Source organism: Schistocerca americana, chromosome 2, assembly GCF_021461395.2.
Source record: "Schistocerca americana isolate TAMUIC-IGC-003095 chromosome 2, iqSchAmer2.1, whole genome shotgun sequence".
Classification (NCBI taxonomy): Eukaryota; Metazoa; Arthropoda; class Insecta; order Orthoptera; family Acrididae; genus Schistocerca; species Schistocerca americana.
In genome coordinates this window covers 145,885,050-145,905,280 of record NC_060120.1, presented here as the reverse complement: position 1 = coordinate 145,905,280, position 20,231 = coordinate 145,885,050, and positions in this window count along the sequence as shown.

Genomic DNA, 20,231 nt, shown 5'->3' with positions numbered 1-20,231 from the left:
CTTACTTTGTTTATCAGGCGACAGTGCGGAACTGTATTGAACGCCTTCCCGAAGTCAAGGAAAATGGCATCTACCTGGGAACCTGTATCTAATATTTTTTGCGTCTCATGAACAAATAAAGCGAGTTGGGTCTCACACGATTGCTGTTTCCGGAATCCATGTTGATTCTTGATTCCTACAGAGTAGATTCTGGGTTTTCAGAAATGACATGATACGTGAGCAAAAAAAAAAAATGTTCTAAAATTCTACAACAGATCTATGTAAGAGATATAGGTCTATAATTTTGCGCATCTTCTCAACGACCCTTCTTGAAGACTTGCGGTTCCTCTAGAGACTTGCGGTACACGGCTGTTAGAAGGGGGGCAAGTTCTTTCGCGTTCTCTGTGTAGAATCGAATTGGTATCCCGTCAGGTCCAGTGGACTTTCCTCTGTTGAGTGATTCCAGTTGCTTTTATATTCCTTGGACACTTATTTCGATGTCAGCTCCCAGGCTGATGCCCTATTTCTCGACTTTCGAAATGCGTTCGACTCAGTTCCGCACTGTCGCTTGCTCCAAAAAGTTCGCGCTTACGGTCTATCCGATGAGATATGCGGTTGGATAGAAAGTTTTATAACAGACAGTGAGCAGTATGTCGTCCTGAACGTGGTGATTTCAGCAGAAACAAGAGTAACTTCAGGTGTGCGACAGGGCAGAGTAATAGGTACGCTGCTTGTTACGATTTACATAAACAATCTGGTTGATGGTATTGACAGCGGCATTAGACTGTTTGCCGATGATGCTGTAGTCTACATGAAAGTAGTATCACACGAAAGTTTTGAACAAATCAATGAGGATTTGCAGAAAATAAATGCGTGGTATAATGACTGCCGGTTATCTCTCAATATTAGTAAGTGTAACCGACTGCGTATAACAAGGCGAAAATCCCCATTAATGTACGAGTGCAAAATAAATGCCCAGTCTTTGGAAGCGGTAATATCCGTCAAGTATATGGGTGTGACTATTCGAAATGATCTCTAATGGAATGATCAGATTACACAAGTAACGGGCAAGGCGAACTCTAGATTGCAGTTTGTTGGTAGAGTCCTGAGTCGATGCAGCCCTTCAACAAAGGAAATAGCTTACAATACGTTAGCTCGTCCGGTCTTGGAGTATTGTTCGTCTGTATGGAACCGTTACCAGTTGGGTCTGATTCAAGAGATTGAGGAGGTCCAAAGAAGAGCGCAAGATTCGTGACTAGTACATTTAGCCATCGCGAGAGCGTTACAAATCTCATAGAAATTTTGAAGTGGGACACACTTGCAGATAGACGCCGAGCTAAATGGAAGGGGCTGATCACTAAATTCCGAAATCCAATCTTCACCGAGGAGCTAGAGCATGTATTGTTACCACCAATTTTCAAATCGTGCAATGATCACCATTCAAAGATAAGGGAAATTAGAGCTCGAACTGAGGCGTTCAGACAGTCGTTTTTCACTCGCGCGATCCGCAAGTGGAACAGAGGGGGAAAATTTGACTTTGCCGCGAATTGTGCCCTCCCCCACACACCACTTGGTGGCTAGAGGAGTATATATGTAGATGTACATCTAGATGATACTGTCCGCGGAAAGTGCTGCTAACAGTGTTAGTAATAAAAATATAATAAATTTAAACTTCTTGCTTGATGATGTAATTTTTCATGCATCTCACTGTTTATGACGTCATATCACCTGAGCTAAGTGTCGTACAAAGATATAATTTTTCTGGTGCCTTTAGAAGCATATGCGAATACTGTCTGCAAAATGTTCCTGCAGTATAGTTTGTAATAAGGAAGTAATAAATCAAAGCGTTGAAAGAGACAAGCGTTCTTCCTTTCATCGTTTTATGAGGGTCGTCGGCGAGAACAAGTTTCGTGAAGATTTGGAATTGTGTATAAAGTTTGTCGCAACTCTCTGAGTGGCCTCATTCTCAAATACTGAAATGACTGAAGTACAGTTGTTCACACGTCGTGGACTGCACTGCTTTTCCACCGACACCCCCACAGTGATGCTTTCCAGACAGCAAGTGGTAAGTGCGCCAAGTTTCGTTTAAACCGGTCCAGTGGTTTAGGCGGAGATGTGGGAAATACATTCATACGAACATAAATACGTTAAGGGTGGTTCAGCTGAACATACCTATGGGTTTTATGCAACCCACAATGCCTCCATAAGCCACATGCGAGATTTTGGTGTTCTTGATCTCAGCATGTGTAAACTATTAGTGCTGGAGAAAAAATGAGCAGGACATTTTTGTAGAAAATTGAATGTAATAAAATTTTATGCTGGGCTACATTTTCTCTGGAAGCCATGGTTTTCGAGTTATTCAAGAGAAAGGATTTGAAGGTCACTTTCTTAGGTTTTTCTAGAATGATTCGAAAACTATGGCTTTCAGCGAAATCGTATCCTCTTACGAAGTTTAACTGCATTAAATTTTCTACAGAAAAGTTCATTCTTCTGTAGGATTGATTTTTTGCATTTGGGGAGGGAGATAATATGAAAAATTTTCTCATGGTATTTGAAGGCATTGCAGGCTATATTAAACCCATAGTTAGGGGCAGCTGAATCATCCTGCACTGACGAACATCCATTTTTATAATTCGCACAGATTCCTGAAGTTGCTGAGAAAGAAAATGAGATGGTTCAAAAAGGCTGAAAATGTTATAAATTTAGCCAATTAATTTTTTGGTTTTGTTGAAAGTAAATAGCAGTAATCATTTTTCACCATCGTTTTTCACTACTCTTTTCTATTCTATATATAATATGACAACTCTTACGATTGATTACCCTCTATGAAAAGGTGACTATTATTTTGTAACCAACTGCAAGAAAAGTTCTGTTTAATATTTCTTCATAAATAATTTCGGTAGACAAATACTGACATTTGCTGCAGTTGGAACTCGGCCAAACGAGAGACTGGCGTTGACATGTGCCATTTTAGAGAAGAATACTGTAAAATTTGCATTATCCGGTGAACTAAAGAACATTTCACTGGCAGGTATTTTAATTTATTTTGGCAATACCACTAAAGCTTTTGTAATAATAATCACTACCCTTTCGCCATCAACGCATTAAGGTGCAATAAAGTTATCACCTGAGGTTGTAGGGTAATTATTGATCAGAAATGTACATGCTTCTGTACGTCTTGTAAAGTTTTTCAGTCTCTTTGTAGGGAACACTAAACACCTTGTGGCCGAGAAAACTGACCCACACTTTTACGATGGTTCTCGGCTCGGAAGAACCTGTTTCGAATCTTTCCAGGTTTTGAAAATAACAAAGACGTCCTTTTGGAAATAAAGCTGTGAATGCGGGTCGTCGGCCATGTCTGGAGGGCTCAATCGGTAACAGTATTTTCCAGCGAAAGTCATAAATTCCGAGCTTGAAAGCAAGGAGGGGAGATTGGGTTCAACGTTCCGTCGACATCTGGGTCATTAGAGACGGAATACAAGCTCGGATTGTGTCAAACGTGGGGAAGGAAATCAACCACGCCCTTTCAAAGGAACCTTCCGCGCATTTGCCTGGAGCGATTTAGGGAAATCATGGAAAACCTAGATATGCATAGCAGGATGTGGGTTTGAACTGTCGTCCTCCTGAATGCAAGCCATTCAACTAACCACTACGCCAACTCCTCGGCGACACAATTTTAATCTACCAGGGTGTTTCATAAGTCTTTCTCTGTGTTCCGTCGCGCTACATTCACACGCTGCACTTTATCAGTAACCGTAATACCTGATGATGCGGAAATATCAGTTTTGTTCCATTTGCTTGCGTTGAGTCTCAATCAGTCGTGTCGAGGAAAGATGTCGAGGAAGATCGAACCGAAATATTTTCTTCACTGGGTTTTAAATCATGCCGATGTTCTGAAGTAGATGTTTGCTCCAACGGAATGCAACATAACTAGTAGCTCTTCATAAAAAGAGAATACAACCAAACTTAAACGGAAGTTATACGTTTTCGTCTGTCGAGAGCCCTTGATGTCCGGGTCGAGAGAGATACAGAGATCGTTATAAAACGCATCCAAAATATCTTAGTATCACCTTACATAGCATACTTCCTTTTAAGGAGCATTTGACGTGAACATATACAAACCTCGATATCAGAAGTAACAAAATAACATCCGTCCTAAGCTACGTGGCACGAGATGGGGATCGTCAGGAGATACGATTCGAGTAGCGGCACTCTGATTCGTGTGCTCTAAACCAGGGTTCTGAGCGTTAGTGTGGCGTAACAGTCCTTATGTGATAAAAGATACATATTCTCCAGGTGGTTGTAATTATTAAAGTGCATCTACTTAGGGAGATCCAGTATGGGCTGTAGTTATCGCATAGCAGTGAAATCTGGTAGATACGCTAAAGCGTTAACGCGGAACCGACTTACACTGGAAAAAAGTAATTCCAAATTTAGCCACCAGTTGCAGATCTGGCACTGTACACCGGTTCTGTAGTATTCATGCTACTATTTCGCAAGCCATTACGTGAGTGAAAAGTATGGCTATCGATAAGAGAGACCGTACGGTCTTAGTTAAATTGTTTTATGTGAATTACAGTGTTGCATTGAGAGTGTATAACCGACTGAAAGATCTGAGGACAGGACCGGAATCATCAAATGGTTTAAAGAAGATGATAATGATAAGCTAGATGTGGCACCTGGAAGAGGAAGGCGACATATTGAGGTGGAAGTTAATGGCAAGGTTGCTGATGCTGTAACTAACCATGCATCACGTGCCCATGGGAAACAATACGGAAAATGTTGCGATTTATATCACACTGATAACCATACGGTATAGAAAATGAAACATCATAGTCCGTAGCGACGCTCTGAATTTGCTCTTCACTTTCTGACATGCGTCGAAGTTGATGACATGTGATCGGGTAATACTGTACACTACAAGGCGCTGAGAAGAACACAGAACTCCCGAATTTGTGGTACTGTTAACCACGTGTTGTGCAAGAAGAGCCGTTGCACTCATCGTACACTCTGTGATCGAAAGTGTCCGGACACCTGGCTCAAAATGACTTACAAGCTCGTGCCGCCGTCCATCGTTAATGCTGGAATTCAGTACGGCGTTGGCCCACCCTTAGCCCCCCTGATGGCAGCTTCCACTGTCGCAGGCATACGTTAAACCAGGTGCTGGCAGAGCGTTCTTCACGGAGTGCTGCACTGAGGAGAGTTATCGATGGCGGTCGGTGAGGAATGGCACAAAGTCGCCGTTCCAAAACGTCCCAAAGGTGTTGTGTAACCACACCGCCACAGGCCGTGCATTATGAACAAGTGTTCGATCGTGTTGAAAGATGCAATCGGCATCCCCGAATTGCTCTTCAACAGTGTGGAGTGCAAGCCACCCCCCGCCGACCATGAAAAACACCAGCGCGTCCGAATTTTACTGTTGGCACTACACACGCTGGCAGATGACGTTCGTCGGCATTCGCTATACCCACACCATGCCGTCGTATCGCCACATTGTGTACCGTAACTCGTCACTCCACACAACGTTTTCCAGGTGCTCGACCATGAAATCCAAGTTTTCTCACCTCCCACCTAACCGTTGTACTTGCAGTTGATCCTGGTGCAGTTCGGAATTCCTGTGTCATAGTCTGGATAGATGTCTGCCTATTACACATTACGACCCTCTTCAACTCTCTGCGGTCTCTGTCAGTCAACAGATGGGGTCGACCTATACGCTTTTTTTGGTGTACCTGTCCCTTCACGTTCCCACTAGGGACCTTGGGATGTTTATGAGTGTGGAGATCTCACGTACATACGTATGACACAAGTGACACCGAATCACGTGACCGCTTTCGGAGTCAGCTAGTTCCGCGGAGATCCCCATTATCCTCTCTCACGATGTCTACTGACTACTGAAGTTGCTGATATGGAGTACCTGGCAGTGGGTGGCAGCACAATGCACCTAATATGAAAAACGTATGTTTTTGGAGTGTCCGGATACTTTTCATCACATAATGTATGTGACTGCTGAGGATTCAGAAGCGTCTGTATTCTCGGTCCGTTCTTCTTTGAAGATAATACACCCAGAGGGCCTGTCAAGTGTCCCGTGACATCTGCACGTTATCGAGACATCCTGGTACAGCATGTGTTTCCGACTGTGGAAACCACTGTTTTCATGCAATATGGAGCAGCATCTCATGTCACTCACCCAGTGAAAGATCTGCTTAATGCAACTTTCCACAAATGTTTTCTTCAGAAGTTTTCCAGATGCATGGTTTGCAATATCAGTTGATCTTGGACCCGGAGATACTTAAAAGAATGTATTTACCAAGGACACGTTCGGTCTCTACCTGATCTAAAGACCAGTATACAGGAACACGTTGCTTAGATTGCACAGGAACTGCTGTGAGCAACTTTTTATCTCGTCATTTTACGGATGGAGCATCTCGTCAACGCCTCCAGTGCTCATATTGAACAAATTGTGTAAGCGACGGTTAATAATAAAACCAGTGTTATGCTTTTCTCACTTGTTTGAGCTATCGTGCCGATGTCCCACTCCTAGTCCATTCCTTACGGAATTATTTGTGTACGTCTTTCTCGCATTCACAGCACCAGATTCCACGGTGGTGGCCAAAACTGGAACTAATTTTTTTCCAACGAAAATCGCTTCCGCATTAACACATTAGCATATCTACCACGTTTCCCTGTCGTACGATTATTACTGCCTACTCTGGACCTCCGTGAGTAGATGCACTTCAATTATAACCACCCGGTACTTAACGAATATATGCGCATCGTCACTTGGTCAATGCAAATTACTTCCTAATACTGGTTACCATCTTCATGTACATTTTACCTCGTGATTTCAGACAGAAGAGTGCACTCTGGTGTAAATGTCTTGAGACTGTTGACATCCTCGTCTTCCAGTATATAATCCTGTATTCCTTTCGTTCCTATCCGGCGCTATTGGTCCAGCCAATGCCGCGATGCGGCTGGTACGATATTTCACCAGTATCGCGGAGAATCAGCCATACCTGCATATAGGTTACTATTACGATGGGGCACCACTCCCAGTGAATGACATACTCTCTGTGGGGTGAAGAAGATTAAGATCGCGACGTCCCACTCACATCACATCGAGGCTTCTTGAAACACCGTTGGCTGCAAAATTGACCTCCATGATGTTTGAAACTGCCCAGTAGCGAAAAGAAACCCTCTGCATTTGGCAATTAGGACTACTCTGAATCGCAACCGAAAGTGCCATGGAATATGTACAGACCCTCTCGACAAGTGGCCGAAAATGTTCATCACCATTTTATGACAGTTTAGCTGAACGACAGACAGTTGGTTATGTTGTATCAAAACGTCCCACACGAGGCTTCAATTGACTTCTCGAAGATATCGTGACAGTAAGAAGTGGAATGGTGAACTTTATAAATGATCTTAATATTCGCATTTATCTACTGTCAATTGTATTGTACGATAATTAGGCTGGGAAGTTGTGTTGAAATGTTGATGTGTAGTGTTTAGGTAATACACTCCTGGAAATGGAAAAAAGAACACATTGACACCGGTGTGTCAGACCCACCATACTTGCTCCGGACACCGCGAGAGGGCTGTACAAGCAATGATCAAACGCACGGCACAGCGGACACACCAGGAACCGCGGTGTTGGACGTCGAATGGCGCTAGCTGCGCAGCATTTGTGCACCGCCGCCGTCAGTGTCAGCCAGTTTGCCGTGGCATACGGAGCTCCATCGCAGTCTTTAACACTGGTAGCATGCCGCGACAGCGTGGACGTGAACCGTATGTGCAGTTGACGGACTTTGAGCGAGGGCGTATAGTGGGCATGCGGGAGGCCGGGTGGACGTACCGCCGAATTACTCAACACGTGGGGCGTGAGGTCTCCACAGTACATCGATGTTGTCGCCAAAGGTCGGCGGAAGGTGCACGTGCCCGTCGACCTGGGACCGGACCGCAGCGACGCACGGATGCACGCCAAGACCGTAGGATCCTACGCAGTGCCGTAGGGGACCGCACCGCCACTTCACAGCAAACTAGGGACACTGTTGCTCCTGGGGTATCGGCGAGGACCATTCGCAACCGTCTCAATGAAGCTGGGCTACGGTCCCGCACACCGTTAGGCCGTCTTCCGCTCACGCCCCAACATCGTGCAGCCCGCCTCCAGTGGTGTCGCGACAGGCGTGAATGGAGGGACGAATGGAGACGTGTCGTCTTCAGCGATGAGAGTCGCTTCTGCCTTGGTGCCAATGATGGTCGTATGCGTGTTTGGCGCCGTGCAGGTGAGCGCCACAATCAGGACTGCACACGACCGAGGCACACAGGGCCAACACCCGGCATCATGGTGTGGGGAGCGATCTCCTACACTGGCCGTACACCACTGGTGATCGTCGAGGGGACACTGAATAGTGCACGGTACATCCAAACCGTCATCGAACCCATCGTTCTACCATTCCTAGACCGGCAAGGGAACTTGCTGTCCCAACAGGACAATGCACGTCCGCATGTATCCCGTGCCACCCAACGTGCTCTAGAAGGTGTAAGTCAACTACCCTGGCCAGCAAGATCTCCGGATCTGTCCCCCATTGAGCATGTTTGGGACTGGATGAAGTGTCGTCTCACGCGGTCTGCACGTCCAGCACGAACTCTGGTCCAACTGAGGCGCCAGGTGGAAATGGCATGGCAAGCCGTTCCACAGGACTACATCCAGCATCTCTACGATCGTCTCCATGGGAGAATAGCAGCCTGCATTGCTGCGAAAGGTGGATATACACTGTACTAGTGCCGACATTGTGCATGCTCTGTTGCCTGTGTCTATGTGCCTGTGGTTCTGTCAGTGTGATCATGTGATGTATCTGACCCCAGGAATGTGTCAATAAAGTTTCCCCTTCCTGGGACAATGAATTCGCGGTGTTCTTATTTCAATTTCCAGGAGTGTAATTGTACGAGTTTATACATAGCTATTCTTGTGATTCAAATATTATTTATGTATGTGATACGATAAATAAAACAAATGAATAATATCCCTATGAATGGGCATCAACTTAACTCAGTTTAAAGAGTCGTGTGTTGGGAGAAGTAGCACCTTCCTTACGCCTTCGCGATACTTGAGGTCTCGCATTACCGTCATACGTTTTTATCACCTCCAAAATCTAACCTGTGACCGCGAAACTCCTCTACATACTCACTCTTTACTCACATTCACCCCAAGGATAGATGTTGTTTGACCAGCTCTCTTACAGACGACACAAATACGTAGCATATAGTACCATCTTTCTTCGAATTTACGCGGAATTTTCATCAAACTAAATTGCTAAATTGTTAAAAGAGCGGCTGAGCTTACAAACTACGAGGGGCGTTCAATAACTAATGCAACATGTTTTTCTAGGCCAGTTTCGGTTGAAAGAATGCAGAATTTGTTGTGGGTCATCATGGTATATCCCCTCTTCAGCCCCTATAGCTCCATGAAGTTACGATAGGTGGCGGTGCTATACGCAGCCTTCAAAATAGCATCTGTAACTGAAATGCGTTCCAAGCAGGAAGCTCTCATGGAGTTTCTTTTGGCAGAAAATCAGACCATCGGAGACATTCTTAGGCTTTTTCAGAATGTCTACGGAGACAATTCAGTCAACAAAATCATGGTGAGTCGTTGGGCTAGGCGCTTGTCATCATCCCAACGAGGTCCTATCCGATCTCCCCGGTCCCGCCCGGGCGCACACAGCTGTGACTCCTGTAATGTTGGAACGTGCGACCACTCTCATTCCAGGTGGTCGAGGATCACAATCAGACACCTCGCTGCGCAACTGGACTACGCTGTTGGTAGGGCGGAGACACCCATCCATCAGTTAGTTGGGGTTCTCAAAGGTGTGTACCTGCTGGGTTCCTCGCCGTTTAAAAGAAGACCATAGAGAGCTTCCATCTCTTTGGTAGTACATGCATGGTGGGGAGGTTATTGACGCAGCAAGACGTCGGCCCCGATGTCGACTAGTGAAGTGGTATGATGCAGAACCGCTCGATAAGGTGAAGTAAGACCGTCGTACGGAGATTATATTGAAAAATGAGGTTTTATAGCCAAAAGAGTGGGGAATAACATGACGTATTCTAATCCTGAATAAAACTAACCTGGTTTCGGAAAAAATGTGTTCCCTTACTTATACAATGCCCCTAATACATCCAGTTGCATCGTCCAATTCTGAGCATTACAATACATTTATTTACGCCTCAGCTCATTTGGTAGACTTTACTCCAAGCGTTGATGACCTGAACCGTTTCCGACACTATGGAATAATTTTGTAATAAAGATATATCCCTTACATGTCTGCAGTATCAAGAAGACTTGGTGCCAACCGATTTATTTGCCTCCTCCAGCCGGGTATGGGACTGTTATTCTTTCAATCAGTCCTCCACTATCTGATACTCCGTCCCTCATACAAACCAACATATTGTTTTTCAGAGGCGTAGATCGTCTTTAACCATATCTCTAACCTTACCAACAAAACCTTTCATCTTTTTAAATGTTAGTGGAATGTAATTAACACTAATTGTCTGTAGAAACCTCTAGTTTTTGTACAGTATAGGGTTGATAAGTAAGCTCTGTTTTTCTTTTACGGCTTCTGTCACGCCGTTTATGGATTACTCTGTACCAGGGATTAACTTCGCCAGGAACAGTGTTCCAGCACCTCCCGGAGAATGGAATGTGTCTTAACTCACTGGAACAAGCTAGCATTGGATATTTAAAAATGTGTTAAATCCTAATATAACCTAATTTGCGTTTGTGCAGACGCCGTGAACGTGACAGTGGGTGCCCAACGTGATGCAATGGATAGGACCGAGGGTACGAGGTACGGTGTGTATTATGTTAGTGTACAGTGTACTCGAGATAAGTTTCAACGTTGCGGCTGGCGGCTGGCAGTAGCTGAAAATACGAAGTCGTTGTCACGAAGACTACCGGCTGGAGCCGAGTGTGTCGAGCAGAACTAGCGAGCAAAATAACAGTGCTGCGGGGACAGACCATAGCACCTACCTGTTACATCAAATCTTCTGATTTAATTGTTTTGATTATAAAAAATTATGTTTTAAAACATAAATTTCGGAACAGTATGTAAAAGAAAGCAGTTGTAGACAGATGAGAGAATTACCGAACTATCACTTTGATAAGCCGTGGTATGAAAATTCTAATACGAATTCCTTACAGAAGAATGAAAATCTGGTAGAAGCCGCCCTCGGCACTGTAGGAGGGGAGTGAGACACAGTTGTAGCCTATTCCGATGTTATTCAATGTGTACATTGAGCAAGCAGTAAAGAAAAGAAAAGGAAAATTCGTAGTGGATATTAAAGATCAGGAAGATGGAATAAAAACTTTGAAGTTTACCGACGACATTGCAATTCTGAAGAGACAGCAAAGAACTTGAACGAGCAGTTCAACGGAATGGACGGTGTCTTGAAAGGAGGACGGAAGCTGAACATCAGCAAAAGCAGAACGAGGATAATGGAATTCTTTCGAATTAAATCAGGCATTCCAAGGGAATTAGAATTGAAAACGAGGATCTTAAAGTAGTAGATGAGTTTCGTTATCTGGGCAGCAAAATAACTGAGATGGCCAAAGTATACTGACAATGGAAAGAAAAGCAGTTTTGAAGAAATTTTACATTGAATGTAGATTTACGTTTTAGGAAGTCTTTTTTGAAGTTTTTGTCTGGAGCGTTGCTGTGTATGGAAGTGAAAGATAAACGATAAACATTTTAGACAAAAAGAGAATAGAAGCTTTCGAAGCGTAGGGGTACATAAGAATGTTGAACATTATATGGGTATATCGTGTAGCTAATGAGGAGGTACTGAATACAACTGGGGAAACAAGACATGTATCGTACAACTTGACCGTGGGAAGTGATCCATTGGTAGGACACTTTCTCAGACATCAGGGGATCACTAGTTAAGTTGCAGTAGTAATTCTGTGACGGTACAAAACTGCATTACTAGATGAATATTTCTATCATGCAAGGATTCCTTTGTGGAGAGTGAGTGCACTACATGGTGCGCGATTCGCGGAAGCGCGTGGTGCGCCCGCGCGAGATTTGCAACGGTCGGTGGGATGGTCTCCGCCTCCGGGCGACCACGTGGCCCGCAGCTTGGGGTATTGTTTGGTTTTTCTCGCATTAGGCGAAAACTAATAGCTATGCGGCAGTGGATTGTGGTCAGCAATATGCACCTTCTTAAAGACTGATCTTTATTTCAAGTGACGAGACGCAAACATTATAGTAACCTCAAAATCGGTTAATATCACGAATACTGAAAGATTACTAAAAATAGTAAATAACAACTTACAAGGATGAGCGAGTACTCATTAAGACGTTTCGTCACAGCGGATCGAGTGCCGTAGTCATATGTTAAGATTCATAAATAATTAAGCCCGTAAAGAGCAATAAACAAAGTTTGAGTGCAAATTGTTTATAAAATTCAATAGAAAAGTCAAGACGTAAAGAACGGCACTATATAATATTTTGGGTGGCATCACACATATTTTAAAGTAATTAAGTTATACTATACACTTAACTTGGAAAAGTTTTCATTGTTTGCAAATTATTATTAACATTTATCCCCTATAATTAATTAATTGTTATAGATATGAACATTTTGAGCAGCGCAATGTGTGGATCCTATAGGTTACGTCTAAAAACGGTGCTGTGTGGAGTTCTATGTTAAAACTTTGGAGCACAGATGTAAACAAACAAATTTGCGCTAAGTGGTAAAACTTTGCCAAAAGTAAAACTTGATTTACGGGTGATAGGATAATCCTAGAAATTAATGTAACGTAGCAAATAAGATGTACTTTTTAGCGTGGTTCCGATGGTGTACTTATTTCTGTCGAGGGATGAATGTATCAAAATTTGTAAGCTTAACTGGTGAGATTGGTACCTGCATGACGTCCGAGCCTATATAAGCGAGCGACCATCTTGGCGAGGGGGTCAGTCGTTCTGGAAGGTAGGTGGCGAGCGAGCCCCACTTGAGGATGGCACATGTGGTCGTTTGAGAATTTTTTTCGCGCCGATTTATTTCGACAAAGAGTATTGCTTAAAAGTGCAAGGGTGCAAGCATATATTTTGTGAACTGGAAGTCCTACGATAATTTGTGTGAGTACGAATTACGAGGTATACATCGGCGTAAGTGAACATGTGGCGGTCTGTGATTTCGTGCCAAAACTGCCAGAATAAAGAGGACAGAGGGACTTGTCGTTCTGTTCGAATTGAATGAGTAATTTTCGTTTATAGAAGCCTACATTACTGCTGTTGGGGGCTCGGAGTCAAATTGTTATTAAAGTATAACTGTAAACTGTCTCACCAGTGCTAATTTCATCGTGCGAAAGAAAAGGACAACGCCAATAAACAGTGACTGAACTGTGTCGTGAAAAACTGATTTTGCTATAATAATCGCCTAATTTTTGTTCCCTAGCATAAATGGTACTCATGTCTGAGTGAATAATTAATTTGAAAACTATAACTGAAAGGTCACCTTAGAAAAATTAATGAATTACTGTGCTGATAAACCCCTTACGTTATTTGATATTCAAACAGCTGAGCAAACCTGAACGTACTCAGACATTTCTCTCTTTACTTATTCTGATCATCACTAAACTGACACACAATATTTTTAGCGGAATGGAAACTGACTTTCAATAATCCCTACAAAAGAATGGCCCTAACTAACAATAACCTGTACCCTTCATGAATCACTTACCTCACAAAAATCTTCGTTACTCGAACTACTGCAATACAGCGAGCGCCAATACTGCCAGCTAAATAAAAGATTCTAACTACTCAAGATACTAACTACTGATAGGCATCGTTAGCAAATGAAAGATTTTGACAGAGAACAAACGATGTATTAACCTTAATAGTGTTGAAGTTAATATATATATATATATATATATATATATATATATATATATATATATATATATATATATATATATATCAGTTCATGGCATCCAGTCTTACAAATTTACTGTGCCTGATGGACACACGTCCAGATCATCCGCTCCCTAAACTCCGCCACTCTCTCCCCACATCCACCACTGCTGCCGGCTCACCTCCAACTGCTCAGAGCTACGCGCTTTTCACATCCAACTGCCCAACACTACAATAGCGAATATTACAACAACGCCAACCAGCCACAGCCTGCACACAGCACGGCCAGCGATTTTCATACAGAACGCTACGTGGTGTTCCCAATATAAAAACCTAAACAGCCTACTTACATAACTAATGCCCGGGAGTGGAACAGTGTACTAATGCACCAAGTGTGGAAAACATCCCCTGAGACTTACGTGAGAGCCAAAAATTTTGCAATTACATATTTAACCACAATTTGTATATGCACATTCGTGTGAACTCTACAACTGCACTTCTTATTTACCGCCCCGTCGCAATTCGGAGATGAAGAGGTTCACACAGGCTACTGTAGCATGAACCGTTGCATGAAACCACTGGACTGAAGACTGCAACAAAAAACATTTTGTAAAAAATGATTCCTTATTGTAAGGTTTGTCACAAGGTTTCAAAACACCAAACATGTGATTCTTATGGTTCAAATAGCTCTGAGCACTATGGGACTTAACTTCCAAGGTCATCAGTCCCCTAGAACTTAGAACTACTTAAACCTAACCAACCTAAGGACATCACACACTTCCACGGCCGAGGCAGGATTCGAACCTGCGACCGTAGCGGTCGCGCGGTTCCAGACTGTAGCGCCTAGAACCTCTCGGCTACCCCGTCCGGCGTGATTCTTATGGTTAGGGAGTGGGGGGTGGAGGAAGGGTGAGAGCGGGAGTTTGTACGGCTGCAGAGATGCGTTCCAGGATCTAAGATTTTGGAAATTAAGCGCTGCGCTGCACAGCTGAGAATGAGACTGAGGAAAGCTGCAGAGCCCGCAGTGAGGCAGGTGTATCAGGCCAGCGTCTCTACCGGCATTGCTGGCGGCGCCCCGCGCTCCTTGCCCGCACAGTGGACAATCTCACGGCCAATTTGGCGGTGCGAGCAGCGGCCCCCATTAGCGGCGGCCATTGCGACACGCCACGCCAGGCAGGCGCCCCACCCCAGCCCATCCCACGCTAGGCCGCGTCTTGCCCGCCCCCACGGCGTCTGGCCCGCAGCTGCCCGCTGTGCTCTCGGCAAACGGTTATGACGGCAGCCGCCCCCTTTACTGCCGCACACGAGCTGCGCCGGCTGCCGCCTCTTACCGCTGCAGGGGTGTGCAACATTCCCCTGCTCGGACAGAAACACCTTGTTAGCTGTGCTCACACTTTCTGAAAAGCATACCTCTTCGCTGTGAGGCACCTGTACCAAGTGCAGGAGAGGCTATCGTAAATATTCTATTGTTGTTGTTGTTGTGATCTTCAGTCCTGAGACTGGTTTGATGCAGCTCTCCATGCTAATCTATCCTGTGCAAGCTTCATCTGCCACTACCAACTGCCTAGTGTATTCATCTCTTGGTCTCCCTCTACGATTTTTAACCTCCACGCTGCCCTCCAGTACTAAATTAGTGACCCCTTGATGCCTCAGACCATGTCCTACCAACCGATCCCTTCTTCTTCTACACTACTGGCCATTAAAATTGCTACACCACGAAGATGGCGTGCTACAGACGCGAAATTTAATCGACAGGAAGAAGATGCTCTGATATGCAAATGATTAGCTATTCAGAGCATTCACACAAGGTTGGCGCCGGTGGCGACACCTAACACATGCTGACATGAGGAAACTTTCCAACCGATTTCTCATACACAAACAGCAGTTGACCGGCGTTGCCTGGTGGAACGTTGTTGTGATGCATCGTGAGGAGGACATATGCGTACCATCATATTCCCGACTTTGGTAAAGGTCGGATTGTAGCCTATCACGATTGTGGTTTATCGTATCGTGACATTGCTGCTCGCGTTGGTCGATATCCAATGACTTTTAGGAGAACATGGGATCGGTGGGTTCAGGAGCGTAATACTGAAAGTCGTGCTGGATCCCTACGGCCTCGCATCACTAGCAGTCGAGATGACACGCATCTTATCCGCATGGCTGTAACGGATCGTGCATCCACGTCTCGATACCTGAGTCAACAGATGGGGACGTTTGCAAGACAACAACCATCTGCTCGAACAGTTCGACGACGTATGCAGCAGCATGGACTATCAGCTTGGAGACCATGGCTGCAGTTACCTTTGACGCTGCATCACAGACAGGAGCGCCTGCGATTGTGTACTCAACGATGAACCTGGTTCATTTTTCCGGATGAATCCATGTCCTGCTTACAGCATTATGATGATCGCATCCGTGTTTGGTGACATCTCGGTGAACGCACATTGGACGCGTGCATTCGTCATCGCCATTCTGGCGTATCACCTGGCGTAATGGTATGGGGTGCCACTGGTTACACGTCTCGGTCATCTCTTGTTCTCACTGACGGCACTTTGAACAGTGGACGTTACATTTCAGATGTGTTACGACCCGTGGCTCTACCCTTCATTCGATCCCTGCGAAACCCCCCACCGCATGTTGCAGGTCCTGTACGGGCCTTTCTGGGTACAGAAAATGTTCGACTGCTGTCCTGGCCAGCACATTCTCCAGATCTGTCACCCACTGAAAACTGGCTCGTCACAATACGCCGGCCACTACTCTTGATGAACTGTGGTATCGTGTTGAAGCTGCATGGGCAGCTGTACCTGCACACGCCATCCAATTTCTGTTTGGCTCAATGCCCAGGCGTATCAAGGCCGTTATTACGGCCAGAGGTGGTTGTTCTGGATACTGATTTCTCAGGATCTATGCACCCAAACTGAAAACGGAATCACATGTCAGTTCCAATATATTTGTCCAATGAATACCCGTTTCCATCTGCATTTTTTCTTGGTGTAGCAATTTTAATTGCCAGTAGTGTATTAAATTCTCGATTCACACAGCTTCTGTAACATATAAAAGAAAATTTTATTGTTAATTGAGATATATACTCTTTCACATGGACTGAACAGGGAATACCCGAAATGCGCTTTATCATTTCTTATTCCATTATCAATAGAATTTTTACAGCATACTGTTCCCGTTTATCCGTGTTACATTTTCGTTTTGTTTACCCGTCTCAGTATGCTATGGTTTCTCTAACATTCTGCGTGATGTCTGTTTGTTCTATATCGTGTCTCCCTACCACTTTCGCGCAACGACGCTCTGAGCGTGTTTTTTAGGGAATTGACTAGTTTGAACCTGGGACCTGTTGCTGGTAAGGAGACGCCAGACCACACATGACATGTAGAATTCAGAAGAGTTCAGTGAGACTAGCGATGATATAGCCAAATACTTAATGATTTCAGCGTCAGCTCCACTGCACTCCCTGTAAAAGAATCTTAATACTAACTAAATTTAGCGGAAGCGGTTCAAGGCTATCCTATTTTTAGTTAGCTGGTAAAATAACGTCGAAAAAGAAGTTAAGTTTACCATTGGAAATTTTATTCTACTCACAAAACATTGTTTATAAATTGCACTATTGATAAAAGGAAATGTTTTAATACAGGATGGTAAAAACCGACTGCGTTCAACAAAAATGTGAACGAATATTCCCTGAATGGGTTTCCAAGTTCTATAATGGACCGAAGAATGACCTATGCCATATCACATCTATAATCTAGGTTTAAATTAGTTTTCACAAAAGAGAAAACTATCAAAATGGCCTACAGTGACCCTCAATTATCTTTAATTACTTATCTAACTTGTCGTAAATTACAGTGACTGATGTGGCTTCTCAATAACTACATAACAGAAAAATCATCGCGTTTCAGATTTTTACTTCAAGTGGCAAATGTGAACACCATGAGCTTTAATTGACGATCGACAATAGTATTACGCAAAAAGGGAATGTAACAGATGAGATTTCTGCAGTTCTGAGTGAAGCCTTATGCGCTGAAAAATGCGGCATCACGTGCGTTCATTACCTTGTCAGTGTTCGTCAGGGGCCGGCGGAGAGCGCAGCTCCGCTCACCTCGCCGACTCGGAAGCAACTATCCTCCTAACTTCTCCTTACTATAATTTACCGAAGTTGGTTTAAAGAAAACTATCTGGCTGTGTTTTCATCTGACCAGTCAGGGTCTCAATGTTAACCTTAAGCTCCGCCTACAAAAATTCTGTCTATCCAATGAGAAACGTTATACTTTTCGTGGTGGGGCAATGTTTTTAAAGTTTTCAACGTAACAAAGACGCGAAAAAGTCTCACGCTAAAACTTGCAGCTGGTGTGGTCGTTTTAGCGTTATCGTAAGATCTATACTGTTCTTCTGGAGGGCTCTATCTTTGAACATGGGCTGGGGGTGTTCCTGATGTAACAGAGACGCGAAAAAGTCTCACGCTAAAACTTGCGGTTGGTGTGGCCCTTTTTGTGTTATCGTAAGATCTATACTGTTCTTCTGGAGGGCTCTAGCTTTTAACATAGGCTGGGGGGGGGGGGGGGGGGGGTGGTCCTAACGTAACAGAGACGCAAAAAAGTCTCACGCTAAAACTTGCGGGTGGTGTGGTCCTAGGGGTTAGCTGGCGACGTGGGTATCCGTATGTCCCTTATCGTAGGGCCTTCCAGCTTAACACGGTTCTGCTCTCGGCTTCTGTTCTCGTTTCTCCCCTCGGAGCTGCGTCTGTCTCACGGTGGGAAGGTATGACATGCATTTGGGCATTCTTGTGTTAGTCTGTGGTATTCCATTTGCTCACTCGTTACTCGTATTACTTTGGTTAATTTAATGTCACGATTTATTCGGAGCTATGTGACATACTACTGGATTTGCTTATCATGTCAGAGTTTTCATGGAAGGTATTGGATTTGCCTGACACCTTACATTTCATTACTTGCTCTATGTCGGAAACACCCCTTCATTAAGCCTACGTAACTTCGTACTAAGGCACGACTTGAACTAACGTCTACTTTGAGACATCAAAACATGCCGTAATCTGTAATATAACATTTGCAGTGTTGAGATGGCTGGACGGACACGTCCTAATAGCCAGTATATTTAAAAAAGTATTTTTTTCTTTTACGCAAGTTTTTTGAGGTTTGCCTGAACTCGCCACCTTTAGAACAAACTATCGTAATATCGATGCGTAAATCAAACTATCCATCGTAGAAAATGTCTTATACACACAGGAAAGATATAACGTGGACGACCTGACGCTTATACACTCCTGGAAATGGAAAAAAGAACACATTGACACCGGTGTGTCAGACCCACCATACTTGCTCCGGACACTGCGAGAGGGCTGTACAAGCAATGATCAAACGCACGGCACAGCGGACACACCAGGAACCGCGGTGTTGGCCGTCGAATGGCGCTAGCTGCGCAGAATTTGTGCACCGCCGCCGTCAGTGTCAGCCAGTTTGCCGTGGCATACGGAGCTCCATCGCAGCCTTTAACACTGGTAGCATGCCGCGACAGCGTGGACGTGAACCGTATGTGCAGTTGACGGACTTTGAGCGAGGGCGGGTGGACGTACCGCCGAATTGCTCAACACGTGGCGCGTGAGGTGTCCACAGTACATCGATGTTGTCGCCAGTGGTCGGCGGAAGGTGCACGTGCCCGTCGACCTGGGACCGGACCGCAGCGACGCACGGATGCACGCCAAGACCGTAGGATCCTACGCAGTGCCGTAGGGGACCGCACCGCCACTTCCCAGCAAATTAGGGACACTGTTGCTCCTGGGGTATCAGCGAGGACCATTCGCAACCGTCTCCATGAAGCTGGGCTACGGTCCCGCACACCGTTAGGCCGTCTTCCGCTCACGCACCAACATCGTGCAGCCCGCCTCCAGTGGTGTCGCGACAGGCGTGAATGGAGGGACGAATGGAGACGTGTCGTCTTCAGCGATGAGAGTCGCTTCTGCCTTGGTGCCAATGATGGTCGTATGCGTGTTTGGCGCCGTGCAGGTGAGCGCCACAATCAGGACTGCATACGACCGAGGCACACAGGGCCAACACCCGGCATCATGGTGTGGGGAGCGATCTCCTACACTGGCCGTACACCACTGGTGATCGTCGAGGGGACACTGAATAGTGCACGGTACATCCAAACCGTCATCGAACCCATCGTTCTACCATTCCTAGACCGGCAAGGGAACTTGCTGTTCCAACAGGACAATGCACGTCCGCATGTATCCCGTGCCACCCAACGTGCTCTAGAAGGTGTAAGTCAACTACCCTGGCCAGCAAGATCTCCGGATCTGTCCCCCATTGAGCATGTTTG